Below are 18193 nucleotides of genomic sequence, written 5' to 3' on the forward strand. Positions count from 1 at the left end.
TCACCCCCTCAGATAGGGAAGCTGGGTGACTGGTCCAGCTTCCAGACCCTGATATATTCAAATCAATTAGCAGTCACTGGGTGACAAGAAAATGGCGGGCATCCACTGTGGCTATAACATACATCAGGCATTTCTAGTCTTGGTCTTACAAAGGCAAATCAGGTTTGACCCCAACGTGAGAGATTGAACAACAAACCAAAGAACACAAGTTTCTGAAGAAGGTTTAATCCAGGCAGCCAAGGCAACCCTCTCTTTCTCAGAAGCTAAACCACTCAGAGTGAGAGAAGCTACTCCATCTACCACATAGATGTGGATCGTTCCTATGGAAGAAGTAGTACACGTAGGAGGCCCACTTCCCAAGCTTTTCTCTACTTTCTCTCCAGATCCGTTAAAAGAGAAAGCCATCCCCTCCTCCATCTCAGTGTGAGACACACGACTGTAAAATTTTTTACCAAAAGAGGAAGGTCTGGAGGACACTAGCAGCTACCATGAGTTTCTCTATGACTCGAAGCCCCTTGGCTCTAGCCTGGGGCAGCCGGAGTCCACATTCAGAAGCATCGTGTTTCCTGTTCTCTAGGTTAGAGTCCCAGCTAAGAATAGCTCCCCATTCATGCCACTGTGTACACATCCTTTTCACTTGCTGTTTTCTCTTATATATGCATGAAACCCTGTTCTTGTACGTTCTCCAAGGTAAACAAAAATACTTTAAGAAGGGCACAGAGCAGCAGTTTTATTCCCTGTCCAGTCTACAAAAAGGCACTCCCCGGAGGAATTCCACTCCAGAGCTGAGTGTCACAGGAACAGTTGGGGCACAAGCTCCCTCCCTCTCTGAAGCTCCAAATAGAGACTCATACTCCGAGCTGGGAAACTGGTGGCAGTGTTTAGGATGCACTATACCTGCCCAGAATCTCACCTCTGTGCCTGTCTTAAACCTAAAGAAGACCAGAAGGCTGTAAAATTGGCCTCTTTTTATTAGGTTGGACCATGTGAAATTACCTACAAAATGATGATTTCATATGATTTAACCTAAGAGAATCCTAAAAAGCAAATCGGACATTTTGCAATAAGCAAGAAGGCAAAATCCATTATTTCCCAGGTGGCTCCACCCAAGACCATTTCCTATCAGTCTTTAGGAATTAAAACATTTTGCAGGAAGGTTAAAAGCTACGGGACCCCTTGTAAGACAGGCCTGGCATTGGTAACAGACCTCCTTTCCCTTATCCGTTCCATATCCATATCCATATCCACATCCATATCCATTCCTGGACCTCAAGAGCTCACAGAGGAACAAGCAAGTAATCAGGTAAATGGAACACAGGACAGAAACTGCTACTCTACAGACAAGTACAAAATCAGAACTGTGAGTGTAGCTCGATTACAACATTTCTCACATTGAATTTGCCTGGTTGTTTGTATGTGGGCTTCACGATCAGATGATGCACTCGGAGGCAGGAAGCATGTTCTCTTTGTCTTTGACCCCTGGCATCTAGCACAGTTCTTACACATAGTCAGCACTCAATGATGTTTGTTGAATAACTGAATGACTCATAGAGGCTGAGTGGCCTCTCTATAAAATGAGGCGAGTAAGCAGTGTTTCTGTTAAGAACTTTAAGGTTCTTATGTCTTAGACCAGACTACTAATTATAGCACTAGAAAGAGAACAGCAGACTCCTGATTATAGAACTAGAAAGAAAACCAGAAGAAAAAAAAAAATAGAGGGGTCGCTATACTTTATAATCAAATAAGTCTGAAATTATGGATTAAAAAGCCTGCCTCTAGCTGGGAGTGTGGCAGCATCATTTTCTCTCTCAATTTAATATCTTTTGATTTCAATTGATTTTCCTTACTTTATAAGTTCAAGACTATCAGCAACAAAGGAAGTGAAAGATGTTTTATGAACTAAAGCAAAGGGGACAAACCCAAACCACTTTCTATTTGTCTTTAGGAAAAGAGTATTCACTGGGGTGGGAGGGGGAGTTTTATTTCCTCTGGGGGCTAGAATGCTTTTTATGAGTTCAGAAAAAAAAAAAAATCTAATTCATATGTGCACCAAAATAGGTAATTAAAGGATCAAGATGAGGGAAGACATTAGACTGACTGCCAGGCGGTCAGAGTTGAAGGAGGTAAAACACACATACACACACAAACACACACACACACACACACACACAATGTCTGTAAAACTCCTCCCAGACTTAAAAAAGTCACTTGGGTCACCTTTTAAAGCTATAGAAAAATCATTTCTAAAAGAAACAGCAGGTAGCAAACTAACCTCAAAACAATTCATCTTTCAAAGTTGAATATTTTGATGTAGGCTCAGGAAGTCTTTCCCTCGCTTCAAATAATCAAAGCTCTGAAAAAAGGGCAGCACAGAGCTCTTCCCAATATGAAATCTTTTATCTATATATTTTACTTCGAAAGGAGAGAGACTGGCCTGAGCACCGCACTGCTTTGGAAGTAGAGGAAGTCTTTATCCTAATGAATTGATCTCATCAATTTAACTGCACATTTGATCCCAAGACGCTTTGTGGGCCTGATGACCCCAGGGAGGCCCTTAAGTGAAGCTGTCCCCAGGGTGGTGCAGTCCATCACGGCCACCAGCAGACAGGAAAGGGCCATTGGGGAGATTCTAATTTTATTATGTAAATCACAAGAAGCTACATTTAGCTCCTCTCCTCTGTGCAGCATCCTTATTTCTACCCAGTGGCCATCAGAGGAGAAAGAAGTCTGTCCACATAAACGAAAATGACAGGGCTGGCTGCTCCTATCTGACAGTAAGGGTCCCCCACAAACACCTATCTGAACGCTCACAGTTAGGTTTCTCTTTTTCTCCATCACACCCATTTTAGTTCATTTATTTCCAAGGAGTGCAAAAGGCAACATAAACGGCAAAGGGTTGAGGTCAAGTTCAGAAGCCCTGTGGGAAAAGCATAGACTTTGAGTCAGACTTTGGAATCCTAGATCTCAGTTCCTAGGATCTACATGACCTTGGGCATGTTACTTAATTTCTCTGAGCCTCAGCTTCCTCTCTGTAAAATGGGGATAATGATACCCACCTCTCAAGGCTCTTGTAAGGATTATGTTTGGGGGAGCTTTTAAGGCCAGTGGTTTTGTGAGGGCTATTTGACTTCATTCTGTCTCAGGAAAGCGGAAACTGGATATGAAACTGAAGAAGAGTGACATCCAAATATGGCCTAGGCATGAACAATTTCTGCTTGCATGCATGGCTAGGATGCTGGCGTTTCAGAGAACCAGCTTCGCGGGTTTAAGGCCAAACTGCAGAAGCCTTTCACCATGATGGGCACGGCACTTTCCAGAGACAGGACCCACATCACACAAAATTCTCTCCCTACTCTAGAATTCCTGAGGTGGACAACTTTATTCAGCTCAGAATAAAACTCAAGGTAGTCAACGTCTTTCTTGTCAAGGAACATAAAGTAATCCAAGAAGGATCTAGAGAATTCATTCTAACATGAAATCAACCTTGCTAATAAATGAAATCACCCTCCTCAATTAAAATCTACACTCTTGTCAAGACAACTGTCAAAAATTGTAATTTCTGCAGACAAGTAGAAAAAAATGGCCATACAGCAGCATAAAAGCCCTTTGGCTGAAAAGTACATCAAGAATCCTTTCATTTAAGTTCCGGGCCAAGATGTCTTTATATTAATTTAAAGTCAACCACAAAATCAGTTACAGCTTTTCCTTTGAAAAGGAGGACTAGAGAAGGTGGTCTCTGAATGCTGTCTCCTTCCAACCTACAAAAAAGGGACGAGTCCAACATTCAGACGTAGCCTTGAGAAGAAATTCTGTTTGCCAATCCATGGGCGTTTTGTGTGTTTGTTTCTGCTGTTGATGTTCTCACCCTCCTGACCAACAGGCCCACGGACTAGCACTTTTTAAGATTCATTTCTGTCATTTGTGAAGACGAGGTCTGTGATATCTACTGGGTCCCAAAAGTGTAGATAGACCAAAGATCCTACCTCTCTCTTAAATTCAGCTCAGAAGCAATCTCATGCCAACAGCTGGGAAAATTAATTCCATCATCACTGCTCCAAAATCGAGCCTCTCCACCCTCTGCCCAGCTCCCAGCCCAGGCTTCCGGGACCCACACTGCTGTTTGTATTGGCACCTGCAAGCAGCTTGTTCCCACACATCCAGACCAGCGGAGCAGAAGGAGTTCAGAAGAGCCCGCCGACAAGTGAAAGGCCTGGGAGGGAAGTGACAGGCAGGATCCAATGTCCTGCAGTAGTTTGTTCTCAGTGCCACCTTGGCTTTTCCTTACCACCTGCCAGGAGCCGTTCAAACACTCTGAGCAACACGCAGCCACAAGGATCCTTTTTATTCTCTGGAGTCCAGAGAGTGCCTACCCTGGATCCCAGAAAGCCAAAAGCAAGTACAGTTTCTCCCTCTAGGCCTTCTCTTTAGATTCAAGGGCTCCTTTCACCCCACTTAGAGGGACCAAACCCCTAAAATAAGAAGCAGCACTCTGAAAACAAACTGTACTCATCACTCAACTGTTCCAAGATTAGGCCTTCCAAATGTTCCTCATCTGTAAGTAGGAATAATAACACAACATTCTTTGTTGTGTCTCCTTTCAGGGTTGTGGCAATTAACTGAGATAATATACATTTAGCACAGTGCCTGACACATAGTAAGTACTCAGTAAATATTAATTATTATTGATATTATTTTTATTATTCTAAGAATGAAGTATAGCTATTATTAAGAAAATACCTTCCTAGGGACTTCCCTGGTGGCGAGGCGGTTAAGAATCCGCCGCAATGCAGGGGACATGGGTTCGAGCTCTGGTCCCATGTGTCGCAGAGCAACTAAGCCCGTGCACCACAACTACTGAGCCTGCGCTCCACAGCCCGCGTGCCACAACTATGGAGCCCACGCACCGCAACTACTGAAGCCCGCACGCCGCAATGAAGACCCAACACAGCCAAAAAATAAATTAATATATTAATTTAAAAAAAAAAAAAGAAAGAAAGAAAATACCTTCCTAAAAGACATGTCATTCTAACCCGAGGGTAAACGCTCCACAGTCAATTTCAGTCTCTCCTGCAAACAGAAGGAACAAGTGCGAAAAAAAATCTGAACAATAGACATTCTAAAGGTTCTTATTTGAATTTTGAGTACATTATGTGCAGTGATACACATATAGATCCATTTATTGAGAAAGAGCTGTCTGGCACCAACTATGTGTACAGCACTACACTAAATATGTGTGCGTATATACACATACACACACACATGTAGAATCAATAAGACAATTTACACTTTTAAGCATCTACTATGGGCCAGGCATTATATTAGGCAACGAGAGATATACAGATAAATAAAACATGGGCTCTGTCCTCCCTAAGCTTATAGTCTAATAGAGGAATTACGATTACAGGTGCTAAGATAAAATTCCATATATCAAGCAATGGATGCAAAAAGGAGATACGTACAGACGATGCTCTCTTAACCAACTTGGCAGCTTATGTGACATACTTCAACTGTTCTCTACACTACATTGGCTGGGTTTTAAGTAGTAGGCCTTTTTCTTGTGTATCTGCTCCCTTCTGCCCCATCAGCCAGGCTGGGTGCTTCCCCAGGGTCAGTAGTCTGTTCATAACAGATATTATTTTAATTATGTATTATATAAAATGATTAAATATGAGTAAAAAAAGGTGTTTCTATGAAAAATAAATTGAATGCTTTGGAAAAACTTGATAAAGGCAAGTTGCTAAAAAAAATTGCCGATGAATTAGGTGTGGGCAAGACAACGGTAAAAAATTGTATTGGTGGAACTAAAAAAATCTAGAAACATTATGCATTTTATTTCTCAAGTGTATTAAAGAACTCACTTTACTTAAAGAGACAAACTGGAAATCACAATGTGTTAAGTGTGCAGTTTATGAAAGAAAGTCAACAGAACTCTACTCAGGAGAACCTCACTCTAAGAAAAAGCCCTGGTCCACATCAAAAGATTTGTGAATATATGTACCTTTATTTATTTTGAAGTTTAAATAAAATGCTTAGGGACGGTATCTTTTTTTTTAAGATTCTCTGCTGTAACTGACTTTTGGGACTGACTGACCAACTACTGGTCCAGTTGCCCAGATAAGAAGGTGTCCCCACTACACCTGCCTGTTTCTCTTAGGCCAATAGCAAAATGAGTTTATATTCCCTCGGTCCAGTGTAACTGGGTAGCATAGAAAGTTGACCTGGGATTTTATAAAATAGACCCATTAAACGTCTCTCAAACAGACAAAGTGCATGGAATTTTAGCCAAATTTCCAGAGACTGAGATGCTAACCCTTGTAAGCATGAGCTGCACACTGACTACTCATAGCCTGAAGCATGGACCAAGAGATGAAGGATGCCCCAGAGGCCACCTCAGCTTTGGTCACAGATCTTGGCACGTGATGCCATCTCTGCAAGAAAAAATGTCTCAGGTGATGTTTTATTGAGAAAAGACACAAGTACTAACTATCAAGAAGGAGTGAGATCCCTTCCCAGGACCCCTTGATAGTCAGTCTAATACATTTCTGTTAATTTGCATAGAACGCTGGATTTCTATCCCACATAACAAGATTCCAGCCACTGAAACTGAACCGACATCATTAGCTTTCCACCAGAGCTTTATGCCATCAAGATGCAATCTGTCAAGGGAAAGCAGCACGGGGCCTCATGTCAAAAGAAGTCTGCAGGAGCAGAAAGCCGAGGCAAAAGGGAGCCTTCAGCAGAGTTTCAGTCTCCTGACAGTATTTTTTTTTTTTTAAATGAATAGCCCAGTTTTGCTTTTTTTTTTTTTTAAAGAAATTCACGTTCTTTTATTTATTTATTTATTTATTTATGACTGTGTTGAGTCTTCGTTTCTGTGCGAGGGCTTTCTCTAGTTGTGGCAAGTGGGGACCACTCTTCATCGCGGTGCGCGGGCCTCTCACCATCGCGGCCTCTCTTGTTGCGGAGCACAGGCTCCAGACGCGCAGGCTCAGTAATTGTGGCTCACGGGCCCAGTTGCTCCGCGGCATGTGGGATCTTCCCAGACCAGGGCTCGAACCCGTGTCCCCTGCATTAGCAGGCAGATTCTCAACCACTGCGCCACCAGGGAAGCCCCTCCTGACAATATTTTTAAAAGACATATTTAACGTATGGAGGATCCCATTGATGGAGGAGAGAAAAATACCAACCCTTTTTTTCTTCTTTAAAGACACGGGATTGGTACGAGAGAAGGGAAACGAACTGGGGAAGCCTTTGTATATTGAAAGCTGAGTTTATTTTTATTTTCTCTGCCAACGGAGGCAAGGTAATTCTATAAGCATCATTTAACTTTCTCACTAGAAACAGAGTAAGGCAGTTAATGCCTTGCATTTTACATCTTCCATTCCCACTCCAGAATCACATGTTTTCCCCCAGAAAATTAAATTGATTCTCACACAATGGCACCCAAACGTGTGCTTTCAAAGGCATATCCCCAAACTGATGGGATCCTCAATGAGAGGATGAGGAATTATTTTCCATTTCAATCTGGAGTCAGGAAATCTGTGGGTCTCATTTCCTTCATTAGGGGTCGGCCCCAATGACCTCGAGGATCTCTCTCCTTCCAAAGGAAGAAAAGGAAATGAGTTTCAATGACAGCTGTCGAATTTTAAGTCAGATATCAGCAAGAAATTCCTAATTTGAGAGCTGTCAATCAGTGGAACAGGTTTCAAAATAGGCTGTGGAATCTTCTTCCCTGGAGACAGATAAAAATAGGCTAGGCTGCCATCTGTCTTGGTAGGGTGCAGCCCTTCCAAGAGGCGGGTGAACAAAACCCTTCTTTCCTCCAAGAGAGTCTACGAAGAAGTGATTAGGTTGATGAGGGAAAAAGGAGAGAGGCAGCAGTCCATCTGGGCCTGGGGAAAGCTGGGGGTTAGGCAGCTGAGACTTCCTGTGGAAAGGGAAGATTCAAACTGCAAAGAGGAAAATACAAGGGGAAAAAGACAGGAAATAACCACACAGCTCTGAGCTCTTTGGGGAGAGCTGAGCCAATTTGTTTCTCAGCTGCGGCAGCTCCGTTTGGTCCTGGGGACAATGCACTCAGCCACAGATCCTTAGGGAGGGTATTATTCCCCTCCCTAGTTCCCAAACAAGTGTATACATGAAGCCTAAGTGGAAGATGGGAATTGTCAAATAAATCCAACGTCTCCCCAGGTGACCAGCAGCACCCACAGAGCATCTCCAAAAATTTTTCCTTTAAAAGACACTCTTTTCTTTTCTTGGCAACCCTCTTTGGCCATCTGAAATCCTACCCATTTCCTGCATTTCTTTCATTGCTATGGAAAGCTCTCTTGGGGCATGAAAAGGAATGAAACCTTCATGGACCTTTAGAAAGCTAACTCCAATGGGAGATGCAAGAAACAGCATCACTACGGCCTGTAACCTCTGCAAAATTGGAGTTGTCCCTCTCTCTGCAGACGTGAGCTGACCTTTGACCCAATCTCTGTGCAACCACATCAAATGTACACATTTGGGGCTCTCAACTAAGTCTTTGTTCTAACACTGTCTTCTCACAGCACACTGGAGTCAGCCACATGGCGTTGTCACAGGGGCCTTTAGGTACCCAGCTTTGCTGGTAGACAAAACACAGGAAGCCCACTGTTTTCTAAGTCCATATGGTACAAGAGGCCCCTGCGGGAGGGCAGCGAGGTCAAGGAGTTAACACCAGGGACTCACCGAGCTGAGGTCAACAGCAAACTAAAGATGGAGGCGAGGGATGGCCACCAGCTGTTGAGAGCTAGACATTTAAGGGCATACAAGGCAAAAACCAGTGCCTGAGGCTCAATTCTTTAAAGAAGAATTTTTTTCTGGCGGGGGTTACCAGCTAAGGAGAAACCTGAAGCTCAAGCATGCAGCCTGGTGACTTTTTCCCCCTTCAGCAAAGCCAGAGAAATTTGCAAAGATAACTAGAAGAAAATCAATACTGTAGGGCCCTAGATTTTAAGATGAGCCTTTGCAGAGGAGAAATCTGAGTCTGTTCTGTCCTTGCAGCTGTCCTAGTCAGATGAGACAGGGCTTTTACCCTCACAGAAGGGACTAGACTTATTGAGAAGAACAAGGAGATAATGGATAGAAAAGGGCCCTATAAACTCACGCAGCCCAAAACAAATTAAAGGAAGGGATTATCATCATTGCTAATAGCACAAGGGCTGTCCCCCAACTGGGTGGTGAAATGGGAGCAATGTCACCTTAGAAAAGCAGAGACTGCATTCTGGGTCACCCCCTGTGGCCACTCTAGGGTTTCAGCTAGGTAGGACACCATCTTCTATCTTGCTGGGGCAATGCCAGCTATGAAGAGGGGCAGGCCCCTTCTCTTCTTTACTGGATGCTACACAGCAACCTGGCCAGACATCCGAACCCTCTGGAATGTGCCAGACATTCTGGTCAAAATCCGGGACTTGGGAACAGCATATCGGGAAGTGTCTCTCCTCAGAACCTAGCTCAGGTGCAAAGGGAGAGTTCTCTCCCAGACCCGCCCTATATAACTATGAAATTCAGGGTTTGCTCATTTTTCAGAGCTGGGATCTTCAACACGTTTGGGGATTCATTCATCAGATATGGGATTCGGATTGCTTAAGGCCTTAGGGAACTGCAACTAAGCAGCAGAGAGCTGGTTTCCATGGAGGAGACTGAGCAGACGATCCGGGAGTCAGGCATCCCCTAGAGGTCATCTCCTCCATCATCCTATCACCTCCGGCTCCCCTCTGCAGACTACAGGGAAGCCAGTACAGGCAGGTGAGTGGGTGTCCTGTTCTTCAAGCTCTCCTGAGAGGGGAACCCACACGAACTTTCTGTAGCCTGGGAAGGAGGAACCAACACTGGAGTAACCAACCTACTGGCTTCCCATTCACTCTCATAACTCAACGCGATGAGGCTGGTTGGCTACCAGCCTGTATTTTCTGCAGCAGGATAGAGCTAAAAAGGCTGTCAAATCGGAGTATGGGGCAATGAAGAGAGCACTGGATTACACATCAAAAGATCTTGGAGGGGGGATTAATTAATGCAAAAGGAACAGGAGAGAATTTGAGGGGATATAGAAATGCTCTGCATGTTACAACTGCGGTTACACAAGTGTGTACACTTGTCAAAATTCACTGAACTCTAGGTTTTAAGTGGGTGCATTTTCTAGTATATAAATCACACCTCAATAAAGTTGTTTTAAAAAGAAAATTCTGCATTCTAAATTCTAATTCACCTGTATTAAATGTGGGACCTTGGACAAGTCACTTACCTACCTAATGCTTCACTTTTCCCATCTGTTAAATGAGGTTAATAATTTCTGCCCTGCTTATTACCTCACAGGATTTTAAGGTCACATGACATTATATATGTGAACCAATTTCAAAAGGCACGAAATGCTAAGCCGTTATGAGGTAACTGTAATTATGTTTGTTCCCCGGCACTTGGGACCTCCTTGCTATATGTATTTCCTGATGATCTTCAGGTGCGGAGGGAAATTCTGTTCTAATTAATAACTGATGGTTCAAAAATCTTCCCTCCGGAAAACCTTGACCTGAGTATTCTTTCCGCTCGCCCACTTCTTCACTATGTAAAGGTCACTTACTATGGGCGTGTGGGCCTTTCTGGTTCCCACAGATAAGCTCCCAACATGGAGCACAGCTACTGAGCATGGCCATCTGACCAGAATGCAGACACCATGGCAGATACCATTCTGGAAGTGTGCACCCTCCCCTTCCTGGGGAAACTAGTGAGTTGGCATTTACCCGTGGCCACAGAGCACCCTTTCAGGCAGAGGAAAAGGAAAGAAAATGCAGGATCTTCTCACAAAAGGACTAAAGGGGAAAAACTCGGAAGCCTGGGTGGTTAGGTACAAACCCCCCTGCTAAAATTAGCTAAAAGGGACTGAGATCATCGAATCCAACTTCTTCATTATCAAAATTAGAAAACTAATTCTCTGAGAGGGCAAGAGTTCAAGGCTAAGCAAAACTGGTTTTTTGTTTTGTTTTTGGCCGCGCCATATGGCTTGCGGGATCTTAGTTCCTCGACCAGGGATTGAACCGCGCCCTCACACAGTGAAAGCTCTGAGTCCTAACCACTGGGCCACCAGGGAATTCCCTAAGCAAAATTGTTAAGTAGGTTCAATTGCAGGTGCCGCAACCTTCTAGTTCTGGCCACATGTACATGGGCACTTTCCCCTGAGATGCTCTCCTTCCCTAATTTGGCATCTAGTAGGCTTAGACCCTTATCAAAACCTCTCATAGGAAACAAATGCAATCTCACGCTCAAGTATAAATACACAAATAGCACTTTTGAGTAATGTGAGGGAAGAGACCATTGCAAACAGGTAAAGCTAATAGCGGAAGAGACGTCTTCAGCCCATCCCCCCACAGGGGACCTTGACAACAGCCCCCGAATCACACCCAATAGCTGGTTTTCTGCCCAGCCTCAGGCAAACAGAGAACTAAAGCTTGAAACTGTTCCAGATAAGTTCAAGTGGGTTTACAAAGAAGTTCAAGTGGGCCTGCAGAGTTGTAGGTCTTATCTGCAGGCCTGCCATATCATTCTACAGAGCCTGGGCTGTAAATGGCAATGCTGTCCTGTAGAAAGGTGTGTTATCCACCCTGCATAAATGGGAATCAGAGCTCCACATACAGTCCTGCCACTCATCCTTGCAAATGCTCCTTTTAAATCCATCTTGAGAATACCATTCATTCTGGGATAAAGAAGGTGTGGTATATATACACAATGGACTATTACTCAGCCATAAAAAAAGAATGAAATAATGTCATTTGCAGCAACATGGATGGACCTACAGGTTATCATATTAAATAAAGTAAGTCAGAAAGAGAAAGACAAATACCATATGATATCACTTAATTGTGGAATCTAAAAAATAGTACAAACGAACTTATTTACAAAACAGAAACGGACTCATAGACATAGAACAAACTTACGGTTACCAAACGGGAAGTGGGAAGGGGAGGGATAAATTGGGAATATGGGTTAACAGATGCACACTACCATATATAAAATAGATAAACAACAAGCATAGTAAATGTATAGCACAAGTATATACAAGCATAGTAAATGTACAGCACTGTATAGCACAAGATATATTCAATATCTTATAATAAACTATAATGGAAAAAAAATTTTTTTAAGAATATATATATATACACATTAAAAAAAAAAGAATACCATTCATTCTAGTTTCACCTGGTGGAGAGAGAAAACAAGTCTCACAGTTGTCTACTTTTCACCTAGTCAAAGCCACCAAAATCTCTCACTTGATTACTGCCAAGACTCCAACTAATACCCTTGCTTCCACTTTTTAACAGCTAATGTCTGTTTTCCACTCAGCAAGCAGCGTGATCTTAAAAATAAATAAATCAGACATTCCACTCCCCTGCGGCGGCCCTCCTGTGGCCTCCCACTGCACCCACCGGAATCAATGCTCTCCAGGCCGTGTGGTCTGACCCTGCCTGCCTAGTCCACCTCACTCCACATCCGTCTCCCATCTGCTCTCTACCTCTGGCTGCACAGACCTTCCTTCTGTTCCTCAAACGAGCACCTTCAGACCTCAGCACCTGCTGCTCCCTTGCCCCCAGATCTTCAGGAGTCACCTCCAAGAGGCCTTCCCTGACCACACATGGGTTAAGTAAGCTCCCCCCACACTGGTCCCTGCCAGCCACTCTTGAATCCACTACCTGATCTCTTTTTATTTTTATTTTTTGGCCACACCACACAGCTTGCAGGATCTCAGTTCCCCGACCAGGGATTGAACCCGGGCCACAGCAGTGAAAGCCCGGAATCCTAACCACTAGGCCACTAGGGAAACTCCTGCACCACCTGATTCCTCTATTTCCTTCAGAATACTCAACTACCTTTCATTACCCTATTAATTGATCCACTTATCTTTTTACTGTACATTTCTCCCACTAAGATTACAGCTCCATGAAAGCAGACAGTTGCTCTGTCTTGTTGGTAACTGTCTCTAGCACCAGACCACAGCCTGGTACATAGTGAACATGCATCACCGCATGTTGAGTGCATGAATGAAAAAATGAATGAATGAATGAATGAATATCTTTTAAACAAATTGAATTGAAATCTTTAAAGACAGGGTAAGGCTCTCTGGTAGGCCCCACAGAGACGGTGTCCTGGTTCACTCCCGTACTCACAAGAAATGCCAATGCTGGCACACACTTCACCAACGGAAATAAGACGCTGAGGTAAAATCAAGTGCCTCCATCAGGCATTTCCATAATTAATCATCAGCGTTCATAGGCTGAGAGTTACCTCTAATACCAACTCTAGCATCAATCTAAAGGAAACCTATTCATTTAAACTGACAAAAACATGCTGTCATTTTCATTTCCATTACAAAGCATGCCAATGTAGCAGAAACACTTTGATTGATTGAACATCTTTCTCTCAATCCAAGTGGCAACTGATCAGCTTACCAAGGGACAAATAAGTTCAACAACTCATGTCAAAAGCAGAAAAGTCTTTCTTTCTTTCTCTCTTTCTCCCTTTCTTTTTTTCTTTCTTCCTTTCTTCTTTCTCCTTATGAGGCATAAGTTAGATATTTAAAATACAGAAAATTACTAAGATGTAAAATTCTCTTTTAGGAGACACTAAACTGTGACACTGTCATCCATTTTGTTTGAAATAAGGTAAGATGTCTATGTGTGTGTGTGTGTGTGTGTGTGTGTGTGTGTGTATAAATTGGGCAACAAGTAACGAGAAGAACTCCTATTGTAACTGCCCGTGGAACACGGACTCCACAGCCCAGTAAGTGATGCACCACTTCACCTCCATCAACACCTAATTCCTGCTCCTACAGAGAATAAATGAGATGACAGAACTAAAAGCACTTTGAGTCTCTGAAAGAAAGAAGCTATAGAAATCCTGAAAGAAAAAAAAACCAAACCCAAATACAGTCTCTGAGGAAAAAAAATTTAAAAAGATATTGCTTAAAAAAGAGAGGCAAGGTGTTAATCGCTGTAGAGTCCTTCAGGTTGAAGAGAGCCACCCTTGACTAGCCTTCTGTCTCCTTTTCAAGGATCTGCAGTGATCGGGTCTCCTATTAAAATCAGGCTGTTTATTCAGTGGCCTTTTGACAGCTAAGATGCTAGGAACTGCTCAAGTGCTCAGGTGCAGCCCAGCCAAGCAGGCCTGCACAGGTTTCCACCACACCCAAGTTTCAGCTTGGCAGATAATGAAAATGGCTAAAAGAGTCATTAATGATTTAAGTATTCGCCGAGATATGTTCACAAGATAAGACAAAGGGAACCTCAGAATGGTGAAACCAAATCAAACCAAGAAGACCTTTAACAGCAGTGAACGTCATTACACAACTTTGGCACAAATTGAGGAAGCTTCCGAAACAGAACTAAGACTGCAAGATGCTAAGGTCCAGGCTTCTGCCTCCACTCAGAAGCAGCCCCACCGCCACCCCCACCCCATACCCTTCCTTAAAAAAGTATTCTATTCTTTTCTTTAAACTCTCTTGAGCAGAGTATTCAATAGCCTTTCTTTTTCAACCCTACCCCTCAACTGCTTACAGTTGGACTTAAGCAACTGCTTGAGTTACAGCCCAGTCCAACTGTACTGTAGACTAAACTTGAGCAGGACAGGACTAAACTTGAGTTGTTTCCTATAGACAAAAGTACAATGGTTGACATTAAAGAGCACCTAATTGCAGGAAAACTGGTTTTAAGCAGATTAGTAAACTCCATGCTTACAGGTTCTCACACTTGGTATATTTTTCAGAAACATCCCCAACAAGATAAGAAGTTGGGAAATGGTTCCCTTGGCTAGTTAAGAAAGAATGTCATCTTAAAAAAAAAAGAAAAAAAAAATCATACTAAGGAACTGGCAGACACATGTCATTCTTTTGGACAATGTTTTTGCAAGTAGATTTGATTTTCTTTACTCAAATGTATCCAACTTTGGAGTTTGCAAGACCAAAATAGATACAGAAGAAGGTCCTCCAATTTCCCATTCTTGGCTCCAAAATAAATTAGTTTTATATTAAGTCAAGACACTGAGATTGCTGCTAAATAAGAATGATTCTAGGTCATGAGTAAGATTGCTTTTCAGGACTTCCCTGGTGGCGCAGTGGTTAAGAATCTGCCTGCCAATGCAGAGGACGCGGGTTCGATCTCTGGTCCGGGAAGATCCCACATGCTGCAGAGCAACTAAGCCCGTGCGCCACAACTACTGAAGCCCATATGCCTAGAGCCCATGCGAAGCCCGCGCACTGCACGAAGAGTAGCCCCCGCTCGCCGCAACTAGAGAAAGCCCGCGCGCAGCAACAAAGACCCAACACAGCCAAATAAATAAATAAATTTTTTTTAAGTTAAAAAAAGTTAAAAAAAAAAAAAGATTACTTTTCAAACTATCAACAATAGTATATCTTAAATGCCCAGCACTATGCAAAACATCAGGGGCAGGTACAAAAGAAGTATAAAATAGAGTTCCTATCATCCACACCTAACAATGTAGAGACAGCTCTCAATTAATTTACCAAGAGTATGTTGCGTAACAAGATTATTTGTAAGTTTGTGTTTGAAGTGCAAACACATTTCCCCATAAAAGGCATGCGACAGAGTTTCAGTTCTCAGGCTGGTAGAAAACTGACTCAGCCCACAGCGTAACTGAAATATCCAGTATGTGCAAATGAAACATGATATAGAAAAACCAGTGTAACAATAGAAATACCTGACATGTATATGGTGCTTTGTTAGCTACAAAGAGTTTTTCATACACATAAACTTCACCATGACTCTGTGGATAGGTGATATTTGGTAGAACATGGCGATGTTGTCAACAGTTGAGGAAATAGAGGCACAGACAGCCTAGAAACTTCTTCAAAGTCACAGAGCTACTAAGTGGCAATAGGACTCTAACACTGGCCTGCCAACTCCAAATCCCATTCTCTTTCCACTGGCGCAAAACAGAATAAGAAATAGGTTGTGGAGGGTTTTGTTTGCTCTGCTGTTTTTAGACTGATGCCTGAGAAAGAAGAAATTTCATTTGAGAAAGATGAGGAGGTAAATGGAAACTTTTAGGGATTCCAAAGGAGGCGTAGGGGCACTTTTAGAAGCTTTCAACATTGACAGCACTGGTGCTTTATTGCTTTCATTTCACTGTGAGCCTTGTGGAGGGGCTTTTCTCCTTTCAGGTTCATCACTAGTGCTTTTCCAGTTCATCTGCCATGATTAAGGTATGTTGGAGGCGGGTGTTCAGTTTGAGCTCTAACTCATGAAGAAGAATACACCATCGGCAAGAAGGGTTTGGAAAGATTTCCTTGATAATGGATAAGCACTGGAAAAGAGAAGGGAAGGAACAAGTGTGATGAAGACAACCATGTGCATGAGGAAGACTGCCTGAGGCAGACAGAAGGCAAAGGGGATAGGGGCTGAGGGAGGCCATTATTCTATTAAGAGACCACAGGCCAGTGTAGAGTCAGTGCTCACCACTGCACCATCAGGCCAAGGCAGCTTGGCTGCAGGCAGACGAAGCAGGAGGCGGCAACTGCCACAACCCAGCTTTGCATAAATATGGGTCTCTCCTCCACAGTGAGGGTCTCCAGTTGAGACATCTATAAAATTAGCAGATGACAACACGAATAATCACACATCTACACCTTCCACAAAAATCCTTTTAACTGAATAAAAGTGCCAAGAGTTTCATTCATTCATTCATCCAGTAAAACAATAAACATTTACTGTGTGCCAAAGCGCTACACTAGATGCCAGAAAAACAAACATAAACAGGGACAGTCCCTGCCTTCAAGGAGCTCACAGTTTAGTAGGTGAGAAAGATGTACAAATAAATAAGTGCAAAGTAATGCAACTGGTATGAATGTATTTAGTTAAACATCAAGTACAGCATCAGCATAGTGTACTCAAGCATAGACAGAGCCAATAGGTTCCCCAACACGCTCTACTTGGCAGACTTGCTGTTTATCATTTACCCATCTGTATACAGAGGCCCACACTAATATTAGGCCAAATCTACATTATTAATCACATATTTGCCTGCTAAGTCACTATCTTGATGTCTGCCCTGCCCAAGTTGTTGTTTTGTTCTTATTGGGGAAGAATGGGTGTGCACATAAATTTCACCCAAATTGTGTAAGAGCAAACCTAAACTTGGGGCGGTACAAAAGAGGTTCACCATAACACGGCATGTCATTTCAAGTACGGCCCAGAAGGCAACGGGTGATTCACTTTAACAAACATCCTGAGTCAATGTTACACAGGTCAAGTCTCCTTAAAACAAACTTCAGGAGACCATCCACCATTTTCTGTCACAGCAAATAAAATCTTAATGTATACTTGTTTGGACTGTGTAATTTACAAAGCAGATGCACAAGCATTATATTATTTAATCAACACAGCAACCCCTAGGTATGCTTATTACATGGTCATCTTATATCTGAAGAAGCTGAGGCCAGGAGAGGTTAGGCATTTACCCAGGGCCGTGTAGTTAATGTAGTTAAGGGTCAAAGCTAGGATTGGTGTGCAAGCCTTCAAACCACCATTTGGGTGGTTTTTTTCCTACCAAATTGCTTAAAATCTGGTTGCTTAAAATTCCCAAGCCAACTGTGGATAATCTTTGTTACTCAGAAATTTTTTTTAAAAAGGAGATTATAATAATTCCTACAGTCTCCTTGTATCCAGCACATTGGATGAGAAGCAATCACAGGCCATTCTGCTCAAAACAGAAATAACACTAAAAATTCAAAGCCTTTGGAGGTGATGATGGAATCCACTCGGTCCAACTGCCAATATCGAAAATATGTTTTCCCATAAATAGCTTTAGTCTGATCTCCTCTGTCAACAAATTCCACATCACAATCTCCAATCAAGCCCTCTATCTCACCACCCCAAAGTTATTCAAATTAGGACAATTAGCCACTTCTGCTCCCACACCTTGAAACAGCCCAGGCATCACCCAGTCAAGTAGCGCTGAACTCAGCCTCTCCCACACTCCCTTGGGATGCTTTTAAAATAACTTGTTCCTTTGCCAGCTCCTTGTCAACCCTGAGAGCTCCGGTGGTGGAGGGTGGTGGTGGGGTTTGACTTGACTTTTCTTTAATTCACAGGTTGACCCTCAAAAGGGGCCTCTAACCGAATCTCGGGCCGGAGAGAGGTTTATCAGAGGAGAACAGGGCAGCTAGGAG

At 42.9% G+C, this 18193-nt stretch overlaps 1 protein-coding gene and 1 long non-coding RNA gene across 10 annotated transcripts in view; one reads left to right on the forward strand and one right to left on the reverse strand.

The window, feature by feature from the left end:
• The window catches only part of SRGAP2 (SLIT-ROBO Rho GTPase activating protein 2), a 235405-nt gene that overhangs the window by 197936 nt on the left and 19276 nt on the right, over positions 1-18193 (reverse strand). The window lies entirely within an intron of this gene.
• Positions 6059-15856, forward strand: LOC309662297. Its single transcript, XR_014264622.1, has 2 exons — positions 6059-6741; positions 7106-15856. It is a non-coding gene; the product is annotated as an uncharacterized lncRNA (long non-coding RNA).

The sequence above is a fragment of the Balaenoptera physalus genome (assembly GCF_965194825.1).
Source record: "Balaenoptera physalus genome assembly, chromosome: 1".
Classification (NCBI taxonomy): Eukaryota; Metazoa; Chordata; class Mammalia; order Artiodactyla; family Balaenopteridae; genus Balaenoptera; species Balaenoptera physalus.